Raw genomic sequence first — 21,890 nt, 5'->3', positions numbered from 1 at the left:
TTGCATTGGTATTTTTGTTGAAAAAGGGACATCGTTCTTTGGGAAACACTTTGGTGTTGAGAAGCTTCACGGGGGTTTGGTGGGCTATCGATGTCAGTCATGTTCAGTTTTTGCTAGCTTCATCAATATTTTTTTGCAAAGCTGTACAAGACAATTGCAAAAGCCAACCCTGGTAAGCAATTGCACATAATGGAAGAAATAATAGATGTTGACAATTACAAATTCAGATTGCAATGCATTTTGCCTGACAACATTGATATTGTATTAAAAAGAAATGGTCTTTTTAGACTAAATGCATTTTCATATACTATAGGAGATTGTCTATTTGACTCATTCGAAATGCTTCTACATTTTCGTTATACTTCAAATGAATTGCGAAATGCGTTAATAGACCACTTTCTTTTTTGCTTAAAGAACAATGACGTTGAAGCAATACAGTCATATCAATATGAACTAGCACCTTAGTTCCTATACAAATTACATTGTGTTAATGATATTGGTACATAACTTCATAAAATGCATTATTCTGCATCTACAAATATAAAGGAGTTTGAACGAGGTTTATTGGGTGATACCTTTTGCATACGTTGGTTAGCTAAATGGCTAGATATATCAATTGCATTAATGTTGGAAACCACTTTTATATCAGTTTGAAACTTCTGCTGCATTGTTGACATTTTGTTTTACTTGGTGATGCATCAGAAGAAAAAACAGCTTCAATCAGGGTATAAGGAGGCTCAAGTTAGCGTGAATCTGAAGTTTGATCGCAAATACAACTCTGTAACCAGCAATAGCATTGGATACGATAAAACAGCTTTAAGCAGCTTGATCGTATATTGAAATTGTGTTCTTCCCTGCTCACATAAGGCAAGTGCAATCTGCAACTATTTGATGCTTCTTTCTGTTTGCAACTATTTCAGGTTTTTTTGCAAATATCTTATCCAAACATCTTTGTTTTATTTATGGCTCAACATATTATTAGATGCAAAATTGAGTTCAGATGTTTTAGATTACACTTCCATGTTATTTCAGTCTTGCATAATTTGACTATTGTTTTGACTCAACTAGTTTATTTGCATGAGCAAGTGCACTTGATGATACAAAATGAAACTCGTCACAGAGCATCATGATGATGTTACATGTGTTTATTCTTTCCCAAATATTTCTGTTGGCTTACCTAAGTTGTCAAATTTTTCCATCGCATGGAGCACCACATCAAATTCTGTTGGATTCAGATATAGATAGAAATGAATTTTTTGCAATTCTTTATCTTCTAAAACAGAGCCGCTCACAGTTCAACGTGAAAGTACGTTTATTTTCTGTTTCACTTGCTTTTACATATATGTCTCTAAAACTTTGCTACGTGTTACTCTGGATTCTGTGTGCATTCTGTTTTAGTTTAATTGCATTCATTTGACTCAAGAATAAAAAAACAAAGATGATGACACATAGTTACTAGTCCCTGCCGGGGACTATCGATCGCTGACTTTGGGTTGACCGCGGCGATATTTGGAAATATTTGGCGTTTTTCCTAAGTCGAATTAAGGTTTACAGGGCAGAGAATAAGGTTTATTTGGCGTTTTAAAATAACCATGATAAAGAATGTCCAAGCAGTAAGTTTACCTCAACCCATTTCATTTTTTATATCATTTGAAGTGCACTTCACACACAGTGTTGTCTATGCAGAAGCTACTTTGGAGTACTTCGGCAAGGGGGCTTAAAACTTTTTATCAAACGCGTGCCTAAAATTTCTAGTCGGTTCTTTGCATTTAATTGCCTACATCCTCAGCATTGTGCAATATTTTCAGCCAATGTTTCTATTAGACCTCATTGAAAAGCACATGCTACATGCTTTGTGCCAAAAGTTTATGGCTTTGTAGCCTCACACTTTTGATCTCTCCTTCTGCACTCTCATGTTTAGCTAGTTGGCGTGAATCTGAAGTTTGATCGCAGATACAGTTCCTAACCAGTAATAGGATTGCATATGATAAAGTATGTTTCAGCAAGTTGATATTATTTTGAAATTGTGTTGTCTAATTGGCAGGGATGTTGTACCAACTTCTGATATGAGGCACACAACAGCTGCCAATATTAGAATATTACAAAGAGAACAACTTCCTCGGTGGGTTTTCGAAACTGATCAATTGGTTGAGGTATGTACAATACTCACTTTCTAATAAACTGTTTTTGCAAATCAAAACAGATCTCGTCAACATTGCAAAGCTGCAACAAGCCATCTTAGGCATGTGTTTTAGTCTTATACAGCTTTAGTCAACAAAGCAACCTTCCGTTCTAGGAGTAATATCAAACTCGAATATCCATAGATCCATAACCGAAAAACCTTGAATACACTCCATAGCTTGACTCAGGTTGTCTCGTTCCAAATGGCAGTCGAAACCGACATTTACAAAAATTTCCATAAAACCCATGTAGTTAAGACAAGTCCATAGCATCACGGCCAGCAGAAACCGCATTGTGTTTTCAGTGCAGACAATACAACAAATACAAACGAAAAATCGCAGAGATTGCAGACCTAAACAACCAACTACCAATAATAACCCAAAGGGTGCGAACACAGTCCGATTCATACCAACGTTACATAACGGCTTGGGAGTCACCGGACCACCTACCCTTCACCTCCAACGATGCGAGCCCCCAATAACACCCCAAAACCTTTCCACCCCCAAAACCAACCTTTCCAACCTCCAAAACCTTGGTTCGACTTAGCTTATATCGCTCATAAAAGCGATGCAGATAAGAGAAACCCTCAGTATTTAACCAGAATGCCATTAACTTATAATGCTCAAATAGCCATGGACTCTTGAGGGAAACGAAGAGACAATAAACCCAAGTCGAGTAACTTTTCAGGATCTCGACCAGGGACAGTTGTCCGCCCACAAGACCACCACAGACGAAAAATCGCACAGACTGCAGAGCTAAACAAGCAAGTAACAATATCTGAGCAACCAGGAACTCCACCACAGACGAAAAATCACACAGACTGCAAAGCTAGACAAGCAAGTAACAATACCAACCCAAAGGCCACGAAGACAGTAAAACCCAAGCCGAACTTTCCAGCATCTCGAGCAGGAACAGCTGGCCGCCAATCAGACCACCATAGCGCATGCCAACCACGGCTAAGACAAACCCTCAGTATTCAACCAGAATGCCATTAACTTATAATGCTCAAATAACCATGGACTCTTGCATGCTCGAATAACAAGCTCAATTGTTGATGCGTTGCTATGAACACACTTTATTTACTGATCATGTTTTCTTTGTATGGTCAGATTTCTGATGCCAAAGTTAATCTTCTTGAAGTTAGACCAGGAAAATCTGAATCACTGATTGAAATTTCAGGCAATCCACAACAAACAACTGCACCAATTTTGTATGCAATTCTTGATCTCCCTCTGACATTTTCCAACATTTGCCAACAACTTGTCTACTGTCCCTCTGTTGCTACTTTTTGATTTTTATTTCTTATAACAAAAGCAGATTCCTTGATTCAATTAAATTTCTATTTAAGATAATTAACCATAAATCTGCCTGCAAACACGAACCCCTGCAGTACTAACTATATGCTTTGTTTCAAAATTCAGTCAAATCGCAATATAAACAATATTGACAATTTTTCTGAGTTTCAGGACACAATTCTTTGTCAACAGACTTCTGCCAGATTTGAAAGGTACATAAGATTTGCAAAATTTTGTCAATTGCTACTATCATAGTGCTTTTGCTGATCAGTATTTCTGTGCTAATGTCCTTGACATTGTATATCACGTTTGGCAGTGTGACAACCATAAATCTGTCTGCAAACATGAACCCCTGCAGTACTAACTAACTATATGCTTTGTTTCAAAATTCAGTCAAATCGCAATATAAACACTATTGGCAATTTCTCTGAGTTTGAAGACCCAATTCTTTGTCAACAGACTTCTGCCAGATTTGAAAGGTACATAACATTTGCAAAATTTTGTCAATTGCTACTGATCACTATTTCTGTGCTAATGTCCTTGACATTGTATATCACCTTTGGCAGTGTGACAGCAGCTGGTCAGCTTATCACAAAAACTACAGTTGAAGTTGAGTTTGACGACCCAATTCTTTGTCAACAGACTTCTGCCAGATTTGAAAGGTACATAACATTTGGAAAATTTTGTCAATTGCTACTATCATAGTGCTTTTGCTGATCAGTATTTCTGTGCTAATGTCCTTGACATTGTATATCACCTTTGGTAGTGTGACAACCATAAATATGTCTGCAAACATGAACCCCTGCAGTACTAACTAACTATATGCTTTGTTTCAAAATTCAGTCAAATCGCAATATAAACAGTATTGGCAATTTCTCTGAGTTTGAAGACCCAATTCTTTGTCAACAGACTTCTGCCAGATTTGAAAGGTACATAACATTTGCAAAATTTTGTCAATTGCTACTATCATAGTGCTTTTGCTGATCAGTATTTCTGTGCTAATGTCCTTGACATTGTATATCACCTTTGGCAGTGTGACAGCAGCTGGTCAGCTTATCACAAAAACTACAGTTGAAGTTGTAACATCTCAACGCACAGTTGAAGTTGTAACATCTGAACGCACAGTTGCAGCCATTCTAGGAAAGTCTGCAAATGATCTTGTTAAAATTCAGCAGTTAAGTTAGTATAAAAAAGCATAAATTTCTGCAAATTCCATGGGATCCCCTTCAACTGAAATTTTTGAAACATGCAGACTTAGAATGAACTGCTGTCATTGCTGACAAAATCACATTGTATTGATAGAAGGCAAAATGTTACAACAAAAATCCTATGTTCTTAAATGATCATCTTGTATGTGAACATTCATCTAGTGGAATGTTGCATTAATTATTAGTTAATAATAAAAATTGGCATTGGCAGTTTTTATTTTGTCTCTATGGCTCTTGATTCATTATGCTAATGTTTAATTAAATTTCAATATCTGTGATCTAATATAAAAATACTATTATTATTTATTTTTATTTAATTGTAATATCACACTCTATCTTGCATTGTTTAAATAAATAATGCATTTTATGATTTAAATTGCCCATATAATATTAAATACTGCTTATTCATTTATATTTAATTATAACTATTAAATTATTTATAGTTTTAACTAAGTATAAATTTCCTATAATATTTTTATTATTCAGTATTCATGATGGAAAGACTACATTTCCAATTACAAAGAAATAAAATTCCTTGAATAAAAAGATTCGCACATTGAAATGAACTGTTATCTATTTCTTATTTAAAACAGTATTAATTGAATATGACTTTCATAATTCATAACATGTAATATCATTCCTTCCAGTTGTATTACTTTCTTGTTACCAAGTATAAAGTTTAATAACATAATAACTTTTAAAAAATAAAAATATTCTTATTATTTGTTTTTATTTAATTATAATATCACACTCTATCTTTAATCTTTAATGTTTAAACAAATAATACATTTTATAATTTAAATTAGCCATATAATATTAAATACTGCTTATCCATTCATATTTAATTATAACTATTAAACTATTTATAGTTTTAACTAACTATAAATTTCCTATAATATTTTTATTATTCAGTATTCATAATGAAAATATTACACTTCCAATCACAAAGAAATAAAATTCCTTGAATAAAAAGATTCCCACATTGAAATGAACTCTTATCTATTTTTTAAAACACTATTAATTGAATATGACTTTCATAATTTATAACATGTAACATCATTTCTCCTAGTTGTGTTAACCTGCAATAATTAGCTTATCCCAAGGCAAGCCTTTCTTGTCACCACATATAAAGTTTAATAACATAATAACTTTTATAAAATCAAGCTGCCAAAACATTATTTCTACCTAAAAAATAGAGTAATTTGAAGTGCTGTAGTCAATCTCTATTTTTTTTTTTTTTTTTTCAATTATCTCAATTTTCGTCATTCTATATTTCATCATACCTCCTATGCCTATGCTATGCCAAATAAATGAATTATATTAAACTATACCCCCTTATTAAGATAATCACAAAATAGAAAAACAACTATGTTTAATGGCATCTGTTTATCTGTGATGTAAGTCCTTTCACAACACCAAAAGATAATGAATATTTTTTTTTTTTTTTTTTCAATTATCTCAATTTTCATCATTCTATATTTCATCATACCTCCTATGCCTATGCTATGCCAAATAAATGAATTATATTAAACTATACCCCCTTATTAAGATAATCACAAAATAGAAAAACAACTATGTTTAATGGCATCTGTTTATCTGTGATGTAAGTCCTTTCACAACACCAAAAGATAATGAATATTTTCTTGCAGATCATGATCAATTTACATTTCAACTGGTAGAATTTGAATGTTTTTTTAAATTTAATTTGTTTGTTTTAGTTTTTAATTTATAAAATAAACTTATCAAAATTGCTTTGCTATTGTGCTTAGATCCAATATTTACTAACCCAAAGCTATAAAACAGACCAAAAGTCATGTCCTTTTGCATCACAACAAATTATTAATTAAATGCAACAAATTACTAATTAGAAATTAGATACAGGGTTTATTTTCTTTGCTAATTTCTAATTGGAGAAATTTAAAATTCACACTAAAGTTATGATAAACAATATTTTAAAATAAATATATCTTTTGTTCTTTTGACCATGAAATAATTAGCCAATCATTGACATTAACCTGAATGGTATCGCTTATGTCCAAACATGTTACTAGATATCTAATCTTTCAATCATGGGTCCAAGACTCCATAATTTTTAAATGCTTAAGTTCTTCTTTGACTTCCGACAATCGTTTATCTAAATATTGAACACTCTCCACCACGGATTTAATTATCAAATTTATATTCATAATAATGTTTATTTGCTGATTATCATTTTATGAATATTTCCATAATATTCAAATGTAAAAAAATAACAAAATTCTATCTTTTATGCACCATTAAAATACATAACTTACTTTAACACTCTTTAATTCTTCATACATTATAATGCATTATTATTACCTTTTATAGTTTTTTCCCCGTCAAAGTTTCCATGATTCAATCTTAAATTTTATTACATTTTAATTATTAATCTACACATTTTCTAAATCATGAGACATTGGAATATTACATCTAAAACTAATCTTACATTTATCACAATTCTTATTTAACAAATGCAAAGTTCATTATATTTTACTCTTTGCATAAAGTCAAAAAGTCCATACAACAATTCGCTATTCAATTCACTAAACCTTAATACAAGTAAACATGCCTAAAACATACTAGTAATGCAAACCCGCTCTGATGATAATGCAAATTAAACACAAGTTAAATCTCAACCGGCAGGGACTAGCGCCACCACAGTGGCTCCTTGTTAATAAATTATAGTGTAGAATTTAATAAAATATAAATATCTAAATTTTAAAATGATGGAAAAATAAAATAAGTGAATAATATTAATAAAAATTTATGTAGAATTGTAATTGATTACATTCACAAACCATAACACGGAATTGTTAAATGATAATTTTCCGTTTTGACTCACGCCACGCCAAACTACATAAGAAATTAATTTAAATAAAACAAAACTACAAACTAATTACATTGAAACTACATTAGTGAAGAAACGAAAGTTAAACACATTGGAATGTTGCACGTGTGTACATGTATAAAAAATATCATGCAGATTAAACTTCGATAATGAATTAAAAAAATGCATGGGTGGATGAAGGAATAATATGAACAAATATAATAGTTACTGGATGGGTAGAACAACAACTATTAGATGGATCGATAACCCAGCTAAAGCAATCAATAGAAACTACTATTAGATAATTAAAAAAAATACCCGTGTGTGGTTTGACACTGCGGTTTCCGTCATTACAGGGCTGAAAGAAGGAATTACTGTGGTTTGATTAGGTTGAAGAAATTAACCTACACAAAATTGAAACGAAAGGACTGGGTTCTCTCTTGAGCGCAAAGTTTAGCATAAATGTACCTGTAATTAAAACTCTCGATTAAAAGAAAATACTCATAATCGAAAATACCCAACATTTGGGTTTAAGAAAATACTCATTATAGGGCTGGTTTGACATTTAGGTTTCCATCGTTACAGGGCTGAAAGAAGGAATGATCAAAAATACTCAATACAGGGTTGGTTTGGTTTGACATTTAGGTTTCACTCAATTAAGGTTGGTTTCACTCAATTAAAAGTAAATACTCATTACAGGGCTGGTTTGACATTTAGATTTCTGTTATTTAACAGAAACAAAAATAACCAAAATACCTTATTTTTGTTGTGGTTTGATTAACGTAAAGAAATCTGAAATGAAGGGATTAAGTACCTGTAATTGTAATTGAAAATATTCTCTAATCAATTATATTGAAACTATACCACTTGAAAAACTAAAGTTAAACACATTAGAATGTTGAAAATGAGAAACTAAAATTAAATACATTAGAATCTTGAAAGTGCATACATGCATATTAAATTTCATGATGAATGGACAAACATGTATGGATGAATGAATAATTTGAACAAATGGAATAGTTACTAAATAAATAGAAATGAAATTAATGAATTTCGTATTAATGAATTTCGTCAGCACCAAATAGATAAATGAAATAAACGAAACAATAAGTCAATAGAAGTCCAGCTAAAGAAAACCCAAGTAAAAAAACCAATAGAAAATACACTCAATTAAAAAAAATACTTATTACAAGGTTGATTTCACATTTCGCATTCATTCAATTAAAAGAAAATACTCATTACATGGATGCTTTGACATTTAAGTTTCGAGCGTTCCAGGGCTGAAAGGAATTAATCGAGAGAAAAATAAAGAAAATGCCCTATTCTTGTTGTCGTTTGATTTGGAAGAAATTAAGGTAAAGAAATCTGAAATGAAGGAATTGGGATACGGAGTTGTCTATAATGCGATTTTTTGGAGATTCCGGTGACGGAATCCGCCGGAAGAAATTGAGGTTAAATATTGATTTCTTGCAGTTAAAATGGTTTTTTAACTGCATATTTCGATTCAACACCCTCGAAAACCCATGGGACGCTTTCATTGTGCAGAAACTAGCTATCAAACTTCGATTCCAATAAATTCCTGCCGGACCGGAAAAACCTGCCGGAAAGGCTTTCAAAAAGTCGCATTATAGACTACACCATTGGGATACTCGTACCTGTAATTGAATCCCTGCGCATTGATCATCCTTTATGAACTCTTCAATTGGAGGTTGTTGTCCATTAATCCTCTTAAATACCCTGCATCAGATTTGAGATAGGCGGACCTGCATTAAAATGGCTGAAACGAATTAAAAATATATTATCGCAATTGAAAAGCAGAACATAAATGAATCGCAATTGAAAAGCAGAACATAAATGAATTAGTCATGGTATGTACCTGACATTAATGTGGGAGAGCAGAGCCATTATTGAGAGATAGTCGTGATGGTTCAGTTGCTGGAGACCATCCTTCCTTTGATGTTGGGAAGAAAACAAACTCACACTCACTTGGCTCAGATTCAGAGATTCATGCATAGGCTCAAACATGCATTAGACAGGTACAGAGAGATTCATGCAAATGAGTGTCACACTCACTTGGCTCAGATTCAGAGATTCATGCATAGGCTCAAACATGCATTAGAAAGGTACAGAGAGATTCATGCAAATGCAGAGACACACTCATGCATCAGGCATAGAAAGACTCATGCATCATATTCACAGGCACACAAAAAGACTCATGCAAAAGCACATACACACTCATGCATCAGCTACAGACTTGGACTTGGACTGAAACGCTCATGTAAACATCAAATTTATGTAACCTTCTATAGATATTAATAGCATTCCTTTCAACGGATACATTGACCTCCATAACAACCGTTTCACATACACAAATCCCCTATTTCATTCCGGCTGATAGTTTTAAAATTGGCACCGTCCTAAAAAGGGAAATTATATTTAGAAAACAAACATGCTTTTATTTTTTTTAAATTTCAAATTCAAGATTCCATAGATTTTATTATTGTTTCCGTCAGCCCCATCTCTTGCATAACCATTTCATAGATTGATAAATCCGCTTTCTTTCCAACTGGTACATTGCCCTCCAACACCTAAAATTGGTTTCCACCCCCGTCCAAAAAAGCAAGTATATTTAGAAATTTGACATGCTTTTTAGTTCTTTTTTAAACTTTGATTTAAGATTTTGATTGTTTTGATTTTGAATTTTATTATTATTTACTAATTTTGATTTATAATAAATTTCTCAATTCTGAATTTGACTTTTTCACATTTTTTCAAATTTAAAATAAATTTCATATGATTTGAACAAAGATTCTATAAATATCTATACAATGAATACATTAGCCACCCTTTTTTGGCATGCATCTTATTTATTCTTTATTTTGACTTGAAGGAGAGTTTCAAATTAAAATTAGTTCACCCCACTATGCAAAAAAATGCAGGTATATTTAAATGTTGGGTTTTTTTTTTTTCAATTTTCCATTCAATATTTTTGGATTTTCATTTTCTTTTAATTCTTGTTTGTTTATTCAAGGTTCTATTGTTTTTTTTCTTCACATTGTTTCATTACTTTATTTTATTATTATTATTATTATTATTATTATTATTATTATTATTTATTGGCTTTGATTTATTTTAAATTTGTGTTTCAAATTTGGATTAAGTTTCATATTATTTTGACTGAGATTCATTTGGAATTTATGAATCAATAGAAGCTAAAACTAAAATGTTGAAGTTGCAACTCAAATGTATTAGCTTCTTTGGTAACACATGAAGAGTGGTATGAGATGTAAATTTAGCATTCAGTTGGTATCTAAAACAATAATGAAGGTATTTGGGCAAGAAGAAGTTAATGTTTTCCTAAGAACTAGAAATACCAATGATTTCTAAAACAATAATGAAATTTATTTCATGGATCACATGTGACTCAATTTAGTATTTAAACCAATGTTTGATGTATCTATACTCTTTGTGATTGGTATTGTAAACAACTATCTTGATTCCTTCTCTCCTCCTACATCTCTCATTAATCTCAATTTTTAGTCTACATTTCAGGGAGGCTTTCATTTTTAAATAATCAAGGAACCATTTTGCTATTGGATGAAAATTTAAGCACCGTGAAGTTTTCCAATAAAGATATTTGGGATAATTTGGAAGGCCCTTCACATGAAACTACAAATATTGATACGAACAATCTTATTATAAGTCTTGAAAAACCTTATACATATCACATGGTTACATTTATATTTTCTTAGGAAAATTCATCAACCATGCTGTATATCTAGGATTATGAAGGAATCAACCATGTTGCCATTAGATAAATCTTTGTGGTATCCATTAATTCAAATATCATGAAAAATGTGTAGCCACGGGGACTAAAATTGTGTATGTTTAGGATTTTGAAACCCTAAACCCTAAACCCTAAACCGTAAATCCTAAGCATTTTATAACATTGTAAAAACCATTTCGTAACATTTTTTTAAGTTTTTAATATAGGAATTTACTAAAGTGTTAGAAACCCTCAACCCTAAACCTAAAACCCAAAATGAAAACCCAAAACCCAAAACCCTAAGCATTTTATAATGGTCTAAAATGAATTTTGGAAGTCTTATTTATGTCCTTATTAAAAGCCTTTACTAAGGTTATATAAACCCTAAACCCTAAATCCCAAAGGCCAAACCATAAATGCTAAACCCTAACCGTTTTATATCATTTTAAAAAGAATTTTTAACTTTTATTTAAGCCTTGATTAAAATCATTTACTAAAGTCTTATAAACCATCAATCCTAAATTCTAAACCACCCTAAACCCTAAACCCCAAACCCTAAACCCTAATCATTTTATATCATTTTAAAAGTTATTTTGTAACTGTTATTACACTATTTATTAAAATAATTTACTAAAGGGTTATAAACCCTGAACACTAAACCCCAAAATCTAAACCCCAAACCTAAAACCCTAAACCCTAAACATTAAATCATAAACTCGAAGCATTTTGTAACTTTTGTTTAAGTTTTTATTAAAATCATTTGCTGAACCCCTATAAACCGTTAACCCTAAGTATTTTATCACTTTCTAAAAAGAGTTTTTTCACTTTTATTTAAGTGTTTATTAAAATAATTTACTAAATTCTTATAAACCCTAAATCCTAAAACATGAAAACTAAACCATAAACCCCAGACCACAAACCCTAAATACTAATCATTTTATAACATTTTAAAAAGCATTTTGTAACTTTCATTTAAGTGTTTATTAAATTTATTTTCTAAAGTGTTATAAACACTAAACCCTAAATCCTAAACCCTAAGAATTTTATGAAATTTTAGCAAGAGTTTTGTAACTCCTTTTAATGTGTTTATTAAAAGAATTTACTAAAGTGTCCCTCAAACCTAAACCCTAAGAATTTTATAACATTTTAGCAAGTGTTTTGTAACTTCTTTCTAAGTGTTTATTAAAAGGATTTACTAAAGTTTTATAAACCCTAAACCCTAAACTCTAAACCATAAGCATTTTATAACATTTTAAGCCCTAAAATTTGAGCATTTTATATCATTTTAAAAAGTGTTTATAAAAAGTGTATATCATTTTAAAAAGTGTATATCATTTTTTTAAATTTTTTTTAAGTGTTTATGAAAAGAATTTATTGAAGTGTTATAAGACCTAAACCCTAAACCCTAAATACTAAGCATTTTATAACATTTTAAAAAGTGTTTTGCAAATTTTTTTAAGTGTTTATAAAAGGAATTTACTAAAGTCTTGTGAACACCAAACCCTAAACTTCAAGCATTTTATAACATTTTAAACCCTAAACCTAAACCCTAAGCATTCAATGACATTTTAACAAGCTTTTTGTAGCTTTTTTGAAGTGTTTATTAAAAGCATTTACTAAAATGTTATAAACCCTAAATCCTAAAACCGAAGCATTTTATAAAATTTTAAACCAAAACCCGTAAACCCTAAGCCCTAAATTCTAAACCCTAAGTATTTTATAAGATTTTAACAAGCGTTTTCTTACTTTTTTTTAAGTGTTTATTAAAAGTATTTACCAAAGTATTATAAAACCTAAACCCAAAACCATGAACATTTTATATAATTTTTAATCCTAAACCCTAAATCCTCAGCATTTTATAACATTTTAACAAGATTTTTGTAACTTTTTTTTATGCTCTTATTAAAAGAATTTATCAAAGTGTTATTAACCCCAAAAGCTAAACCATAAACCATATCCCTAAACACTAAGAATTCTATAACGTTTCAAAATACATTTTTGTAACCATTTTAAGTGTTTATTAAAAGCATTTAATAAAGTATTATAACCCTAAATCCTAAACCCTAAAAAATTGATAACATTTTAACAAGCATTTTGTAAGTTTTATTTAAGTGTTTATTAAAATAATTTAGTAAAGTGCTATAAACCCTAAAACCTAAACCCTAAACACTAAACACTAAACCCCAAAACCCAAACCATAAACCCTAAGACCTAAGCATTTTATGATCTATTAAAAATAATTTTGTAACTTTTATTTAAGTGTTTATTAAAACAATTTACTAAGGTGTTATAAAAACTAAACCCTAAACCCTAAACCCCAAACCGTAAACCCTAAAACTTAAGAATTTTATAATATTTTAAAAAGTGTTTTGTAACCATTTTTAAGTGTTTATTAAAAGCTCTTAATAAATTTTTAGAGATCCTAAACCCTAAACCGTAGGCATTTTATAACGTTAAAAAAAAATTGTAACTTTTATTTAAGTTTTTATTAAAATAATTTACTAAATTGTTATAAACCTTAAACCATACACCCTAAACCCCAAAACCATAACCCTAAACTATAAACATAAAAAAACCTAAAAGATAAAAATAAAATCATAAACCCTAAACCCTAAACCGCAAAACATGAAACATAAACCCTAAACCCCAAACCCCAAAACCTAAACCCTAAACATTTTATAACATTTTAAAAATTGTTTTGTAACTTTTATTTAAGTGTTTACAAAAATCATTTACCAAAATGTTGTATACCCTAAACACTAAACCCTAAACCTAAACCCAGAACCCCAAACCTTAAACCCTAAACCCTAAACCCTAAATCCCAAACCCCAAACACTAAACCCTAATCATTTTATAACATTTTAAAAAGTATTTTGAAACTTTTATTTAAGTGTTTATTAAAAGCATTGCTAAAGTCTTATAAACCCCAAACCCTAACCTCTAAACCCCTAACCCTAAACATTAAGTCATAAACCCTAAACCCTAAACCTTAAACAATAAACCCCAAACCGTGAACATTAAACCCTAAACCCTAAGCATTTTATGACAGTTTAAAAAGCATTTTGTAATTTTTATTTAAGTCTTTATTAAAATATTTTACTAAAGTGTTATAAACTGTCAACCCTGAATTGTAAACCACAAACTCTAAACCCTAAACCCTAAACCCTAAACTCTAAACCTCAAACCCTAAACCCTAAACCCTAAACTTTAAACCCTAAACCCTAAAACCTAAATGCTAAACACTAATTCTCGAGTCATTTTGTTTTTTCCATTAAATTATTACTATTTTTAATGAGTTCTGTTTTATTTAACCCCCATTATTTTCCATTTGTTTTTGTTTTTCCAATCAACTATTATTATTATTATTTGAATACCAAATGTTGTATGGAAAAGAATCTAAGATTAAATTTTTAGTTTTTATAATCATATCTCTCTCCATTTTTTCTTCATTATAAAACTCCACTCAACCGTATTCAATTTTGTTATGATCAAATATATATTTTTGGTGTAAGATAATACTAATTTATTATTGTATTTATGTTGGTTTTTACTTTTTGTGAATCCCTTTGCTTTTAAGTATGGAAATGTATATTTATTTCACCTACATGCATATAAATATTGCACACTTATTACTTTATCAAAAATACTCATGTTACAATGTATTATTTATAAAAATTGTTAAAATGTATATCTTTAATGTTAGTTTTATTACATTGCACTTTAAATAGCATAATGGGGTGTAATTATTTTATTAATATTGTAAAATAGATTTCAAGTTTATAACTTCTATAAAATTGTATAATATGACCATATATGTTTGTTAAAAGAACTAGTTTCACTTAAAGCTAAGTAATGTTAAGTGAAGTCAAGTTTATAAATTAGATTTAAGATTTAATTTTTAGGCTTAGGATTATGCGAGGGATGGAGGAAAGGAGGGAGGGAGAAATGGTGACATAGAGAGAGATTTTGGGAGACTTAAACAGACATTAAGAGAGGGGGGGTGGGGAGTTAGGGGCGAGAGAATGAGAAAGAGGATGAGAAATGAAAAGAGAGGCAAGGAGAGGAGAGGGAGAGAGAGGAATAAAGGGAAAGAGGGAAGGAGTATGCAGAGGTAAAAGGGGAGAGAGAGAAGTAGAGAGATGGAGAGTGAGTGAGGAGGAGGGGGAAAGAGAGGGAGAAGAGAGAGGGAAATAAATAGTGAAAGTGGGATATAGGGGAAAGAGGGGTAGTGAGAGAGAGAGAGAGAGAGAGGGAGAGATAGAGGGAGAGAGGGAGGGAGAGAGCGTGAATTAGAGAGGAGGGCGAGAGGGAATGAGATAGGGAGTGAGCAAGAGATAGTGGGAAAATGAGATATGGGGAGAGAAGGGAAGAGTTTTGCGAAGGGATAGTGAGGAGGATATAATTTCAGAGAGAGTATGCGAAAGACACCTCCTGAGAGTGAGAAAGAGCAATATTGGGAGAAAATGAGAGAGGAAGATAACAAAAGTGACGGAGAGAAAGAGAGAGGGGGGATGGAAATAGTGAAGAGACATAGGGGAAGGGAGGAGGAAGTAGAAAGGGAGTGAGAAAGAGATAGAGAGAGATAGAGAGGGGGAAAGAGAAAGCAGGGGAGAATTAGAGGGTGATATATTGATAGAGAGAGAGATACAGAAGGATACAATGTCAGAGAGAGAGTCTAAAAGAGACATAGTAAGAGTCAAAGAGAATGACTGAGAAATAGGGTGAGAGAAAGATAGTAGGAGTTATAGGGAGTTAGAGAGAGAAAGAGAGAGGGACAACGGGGTGAAATGTGCGAGGTATAAGGGAGATATTTCATCTCCACAGATGCACAACTACTATCACTTCACTAATGGCGAACCTCAGGGACCTAGCTTACATCGTGAGAGGATATCTTTCATCTCCATGGATGCACAACTACTATTAGTTCACTAATGTGGGATCTCAGGGACCTAGCTTACATCATGATAGGCTACACGTGTGATTCATTAGTGCGAGAGTATTCGTATTCTAGGAGGCCCATACAATTGGTCAGAATTTGAGTAAACTTGTTGCTTCAATATAACTTCAATATAATACGATGTCCACAAAATTGCAAATAATTTCAGTAGAAGCCTTTCACGAGTATAATATTAAGTTCGATTTATAATTTTAATGTAAATCCCAGTTAATATTATACTTGTGAAAGGTTTCTACTAAAATTATTTGCAATTTTGTGGACTTCGTATTATATTGGAGTTATATTGAAGCAATAGTTTTACTCAAATTCTGTGTAGGCTTCCTAGAATATGAATATGCTATGTTTTTTTTCTCACACTAATGAATATCATGTATAGCCTGTCATGATGTAAGCTAGGTCCCTGAGGTCTCTCATTAGTGAACTGATAGTAGTTGTGCATCCATGGAGATGAAAGATATCCTGTCACGATGTAAGCTAGGTCCTTAAGGTTCCTCATTAGTGAACTAATAGTAGTTTTGCATCCGTGGAGATGAAAGATCTCCACTTAGACCTCACACATTCCAAATTCACTCTTCTAAAAAATTCTTAAATAAAATAATGTATTTACGAAGTATAAAAAATTCCACCTCAAATTCAAATTGAAATTGAACCACATTCCAAAAGCTTTCATCTCCACTTAGACCTCACACATTCCAAATTCACTCTCCTCAAAATTCTTAAATAAAATAATGTATTTACGAAGTATCAAAAATTCCACCTCAAATTCAAATTGAAATTGAACCACATTCCAAAAGCATAGGACCATAAAAAGCGTGTGCCAAAATTATTTCATAAAATAAGTATTATTTACCATTTAGTGAATATGAAAGAAATTCAAACACATTCCAAATTCGAGTGAACATTCCAAATTTGCACCGAATGTGAAGAGAATTTCTTGAAAAGAATCTCAATGTTTTACCCAACTACTTTGCACGAGAATTTCAAGAAAAGCATATGAAGCTTTTTCGTTATATACGTTGATCCTCTCTTGAAAAGAATCTCAATGTTTTACCCGTTTTACCCAACTGCTTAATTTCAAGAAAAGCATATGAGGCTTTTTCGTTATATACGTTGATCCGCTTTGTTGAAAAGAATCTCAATGTTTTACCCAACTGCTTTGCACGAGAATTTCAAGAAAAACATCTAAGGATTTTTAGTTATATACGTTGATCCGCTCCTTTAAGGATCACAACAATTTTGAAATACACGAGGGATGGCCTAGAAATAGATGAAGTTGTTATTGAAGGTCAAAAAATAAATACGCATTCAATTATATTGAATGCGTGAACAACAAAAGCAGAAGACCACAAAGGGCCTATGCCAAGGATTACGTTACCGACTATCAAATATTCTGTCTTAAATTCAAATTCAATTTGAAGGCTGAACATTCCAAATCTGCGCCGACGTGGATAGATGACGTGGTTTCCAATTTTGTCCTGAGGTTGGATAGATGACTTCTTGAGAAGAATGTCAATAGAATTTCAAGAAACGCATCTCAGGCTTTTCCGTTTAGACATTTATCCGCTCCTTTAACCGATCACGTCTTTTTTGAAATACACGAGCGATGGCCTGGGATCTGCTCCTTCAACGGATCACAGCTTTTTTGAAATACACAAGGGATGACATGGGATGCGCTCGGTCTGTCCTTCTCTTTTTGAAATACACGAGGGATGCCCTGGGCCGCTCCTTCAATAGATCACAGCTTTTTTTGAAATACAAGAGCGATGGCCTGGGATGCGCTCATTCAACATTGTCTTTTGCATTGATTGCTTCTTTCATATGCCTGTCGGTCTGTCCTTCTCTTTTGTTAGAACGGATGTTATTTAAATCTCCAGTCGACCAAGAAGATCAGCGAACGAATGAATGAAAGTCGACGTCACGAATAAATGAAAGTCGACCCACGGATGGACATCCCTCGAGATATACACGAGAGAGCGGTAACAGTGATATTCGTTACAAACTTACAACCATGATTGAAAGTTATGCTTCTTCTATTTAGTTTATATTCATAATTATATTAATGACTTATTCTCCCGTTTTGATTGCCTAGATTAGAGCAGAATTTCCAATTTTCATGTATTTTGCTTCTATGACAATTTCTCTTAATTTTTTTGCTTTCCATCTTCTGAATTTGTTTTTGGTCCCTAATCTTTTAATCTTAATTGTTATTCAGCAATCCCACTAATTCCTCCTAATTTTTTTATCTGCCTTCCATCTTCTAAATTTGTTCTTGGTCGCTAATAGCATTAATTACTTATTAATAATCTAATGTTATAATTGCATTTTTTTCTTAGTCTTGATAAACAATTCTATTAATCTTATTGCAATGTTCTTTGTCATAAAGCCTAGCTCGCTACTTCTCCCACAATATCTGGGGAGAGATTCTGAGTGTTTGAGTCTTTTTTGTCAAATCTAGTGTTCGAGTCTTCTTCATGGAAATTTTGAAGTGGGAAATTAAAAAAATTCTTCTATGTGCAATCCTGAGCATTTTGGCATATTTCCAGTCCAATCCTCGGGAAACATAGGGCGGGGATCAAAGTCCCTGTCAACTTCTTTGCTTAGTGATAACATCGGGAAAACGAAATTAAAACTTGATATAAAACGTTGAAGATGCAACATAATATAAATAGGATTTTAAAACTATATCTATGTATTGCCTCACACATGTAAGTTAAGTTGCGTGCATATAGAACCAATGCAAGTGATGATTAATGGTTTCAATTTATGAATTTATTAGATATTATTGCTCTCTCTTATTTTATTTGGTAGCAATGTATTCCAGGGTCACTATTCTATTTCAATGATTTATTTAAAAAAAAAAAAAAAATACGTTTATTATATCCATATCAAAGAGTGTAATGTGCATTAAATTTTTGTAGGAAAATTATGCCGCTAAGAGTGCAATGCCCATTAAATTTTTGTATGAAAATTATGCTGCTAAGAAGTTTAGTTTAGCTTAGTGAAATTATTAATTTAGTGTGTTATATATATATATATATTTAAACATTATTATTTTAAATTTTATAATTTATTATTGAAATATCTATATCTGTATATATATAAGAATGAAATTTGTTATTTAAATTAAGTTGTGATTTTAGATTTATTAAATATTAGCATTCATGTGATTTTAAATTTCTGTTTATTAAAAATATTTTCTTAAACTTTACAATTAATGAAATATTTGTATTTTTAAAAATTTGATCAATTTAGATGTTTGGGAAAATAGAAGTTGACATGAATTTCCTGGACTCCTCCACATATATCTTGACCATCTTCTTCAAGTGGTTACGAGGTAGTTGCTTCTCACTGTCATCATCCACTGTTTTCTCAAAAGATCCAATGCCTCTTCTTTCATAAGATTTTCAATACCCTAGGTTTTACTTCACTTATATTTTTAGGCAAGATTTCCATTAGGGTAAAGTAAATATTTAACTTATTCAATATTAAATTATATTAATTATTTATTTTCTGCAAATTGGATGATATAAAATAATTTATTTATGAGTAGAATTGTTTTATTTTTATAAGACATGCTAAATGTATGTGTTTGTTTATTTAAATGTGAAAAGAGGCTTAAAAAAAATAAAAAATAAATGAAAATATTTTTTGTTGTTTATGTGATATGATGGTTGTGTTTTTGCTAATTAGATAATATGTGTAGATATTTTTTGCAAGTTTAATTTGTATAAAATTATTTATGTATTTGTTTTATTATTTCTTAGATGATATAATAATTGTGTTTCTTAAATAATATGATGATTATGAGATATAGGGAGAGAGATGGAGGGAGGGATGTAGAGAGAGAAGGGGTGGTAGGAGGAGTGATGGGAGGGGAGAGAAGGGGTGGGAGATGGGGGAGAGAGGAGGATAGGGTGAGGGAGAGGGAGAGGTAGATATAGGTGGTGGGATATAGGGGGAGGAATAGGGAGAGAGAGAGGGAGGGAGGCAGAGTGAGGAGGGGTGGCAGGGGACTGATTGTAGGGAGCAAAGGAGTAGATGATCGGGGTGAGATGAGGATAGGGTTAATGAGATGGGGAGGTAGAGATAGGTGGGGAGAGATAGGGAGGGAACAGAGTGGGTAAGGGAGAGGGAGAGAAAGAGTGGGGGGGGAGAGGCAGAGAGAGTGGAAGAGGGATAGGGGGAGGGGAAGAGAGTGGGAGAGGGAGAGGTAGAGAGAGAGGCAAAGGGGGAGGGGCAAGGGAGGGGGAGAGTGAGGGAGAGGGAGAGGGAGAGAGGAAGGGAGGGAGAGACAAAGGGGGAGGGATGGGTAGAGAGAGGGAGAGAGAGATTGGGAGGGACAGGGAGAGAGAAGGGGTGGCAGGGAAGGGAGGCATGGATAGAGAGAGAGGAAGAGAGAGAGATGGGGGAGAGCAGAGGATAGGGTCGGGGAGAGGGAAGGGAGAGAGGGGGGAAGGGAGAGAGAGAGAGAGAGAGAGGGAGAGAGAGAGAGAGAGAGAGAGGGAGAGGGAGAGGGAGAGGGGGAGATAGGGAGATAGTGGGAGAGATAAAGAGAAGGAGAGGGAGAGAGAGGGAGGGAGGCAGAGAGAGAAGGGGTGGTAGCAGATTTATGGGAGGGGAAGAGAAGGCATGGGAGATTTGGGGAGAGAGGAGGACAGGGTGAGGGAGAGGGGTAGGTAGAGATATGTGGGGGGAGAGAGGGGGAAGCGGAGAGTGAGAGAGAGAGAGTGAGAGGGTAAGAGGGATAGAAACTGGAAGAGGGATAGGGGGAGGGGAAGAGAGTGGGAGAGGGAGAGGTAGAGAGAGGGTAGAGGGGGAGGGGCAAGGTATGAGGAGAGGGATGGAGAGGGAGAAGGAGAGAGGAAGCGAGGGAGGGACAAAGGGGGAGAGATGGGAGACAGAGGGAGAGGCAGAGAGAGAGAGGGAGGGATGCAAAGAGAGAAGGGGTGGTAGGGGAGTCATGGGAGTGGGATAGAAGTGGTGGGAGATGGGGGAGAGAGGAGGATAGAGTTAGGGAGAGGGGGAGGTAGAGATAGGTGGGGGGAGAGAGGGAGAGGGGAACAAAGAGGGGGAGTGGTAGAGGGAGAGAGGGAGCGGGAGAGGGATAGATGATGGAAGAGGGATAGGAGGAGGGGAAGAGAGTGGGAGAGGGAGAGAGGGAGGAGAAAGGGTGGAGGAGAGGGAGGGAGAGGGAGAAGGAGAGAGGAAGGGAGGGAGAGAGAGAGGGAGAGAGAGAGAGGGAGATATGCAGAGAGAGAAGGGGTGGTAGGTGGAGTGATGGGAGGGGAGAGAAGGGTAGGAGATGTCGGAGAGAGTAGGATAGGGTGAGGGAGAGGGGGAGGTAGAGATAGGTGGGGGGAGATACAGGGAGGGGAACAGAAAGGGGGAGGGGGAGAGGGAGAGAGAGAGTGAGATTTGGAGAGGGTGAGAGAGAGAAAGAGGGATAGGGGAAGGGAAGAGACTAGGAGAGGGAGAGGTATAGAGAGAGGGAGAGGTGGAGGGGCAAGGAAGGGGGAGAGGGAGGTAGAGGGGGAGCGAGGGGGAGGGAGAGACAAAGGGGGAGGGATCAGGAGAGAGAGGGACAGAGAGACTGGGAGGGAGGTTGAGAGAGAAGGGGTGGGAGGGAAAGGAGAGA

The sequence above is a fragment of the Pinus tabuliformis genome, chromosome 6 (assembly GCF_031772625.1).
Source record: "Pinus tabuliformis cultivar Carrire ecotype Pingquan chromosome 6, CPIR1, whole genome shotgun sequence".
NCBI classification, from domain to species: Eukaryota; Viridiplantae; Streptophyta; class Pinopsida; order Pinales; family Pinaceae; genus Pinus; species Pinus tabuliformis.
Note: the sequence above shows the minus strand (reverse complement) of the source record.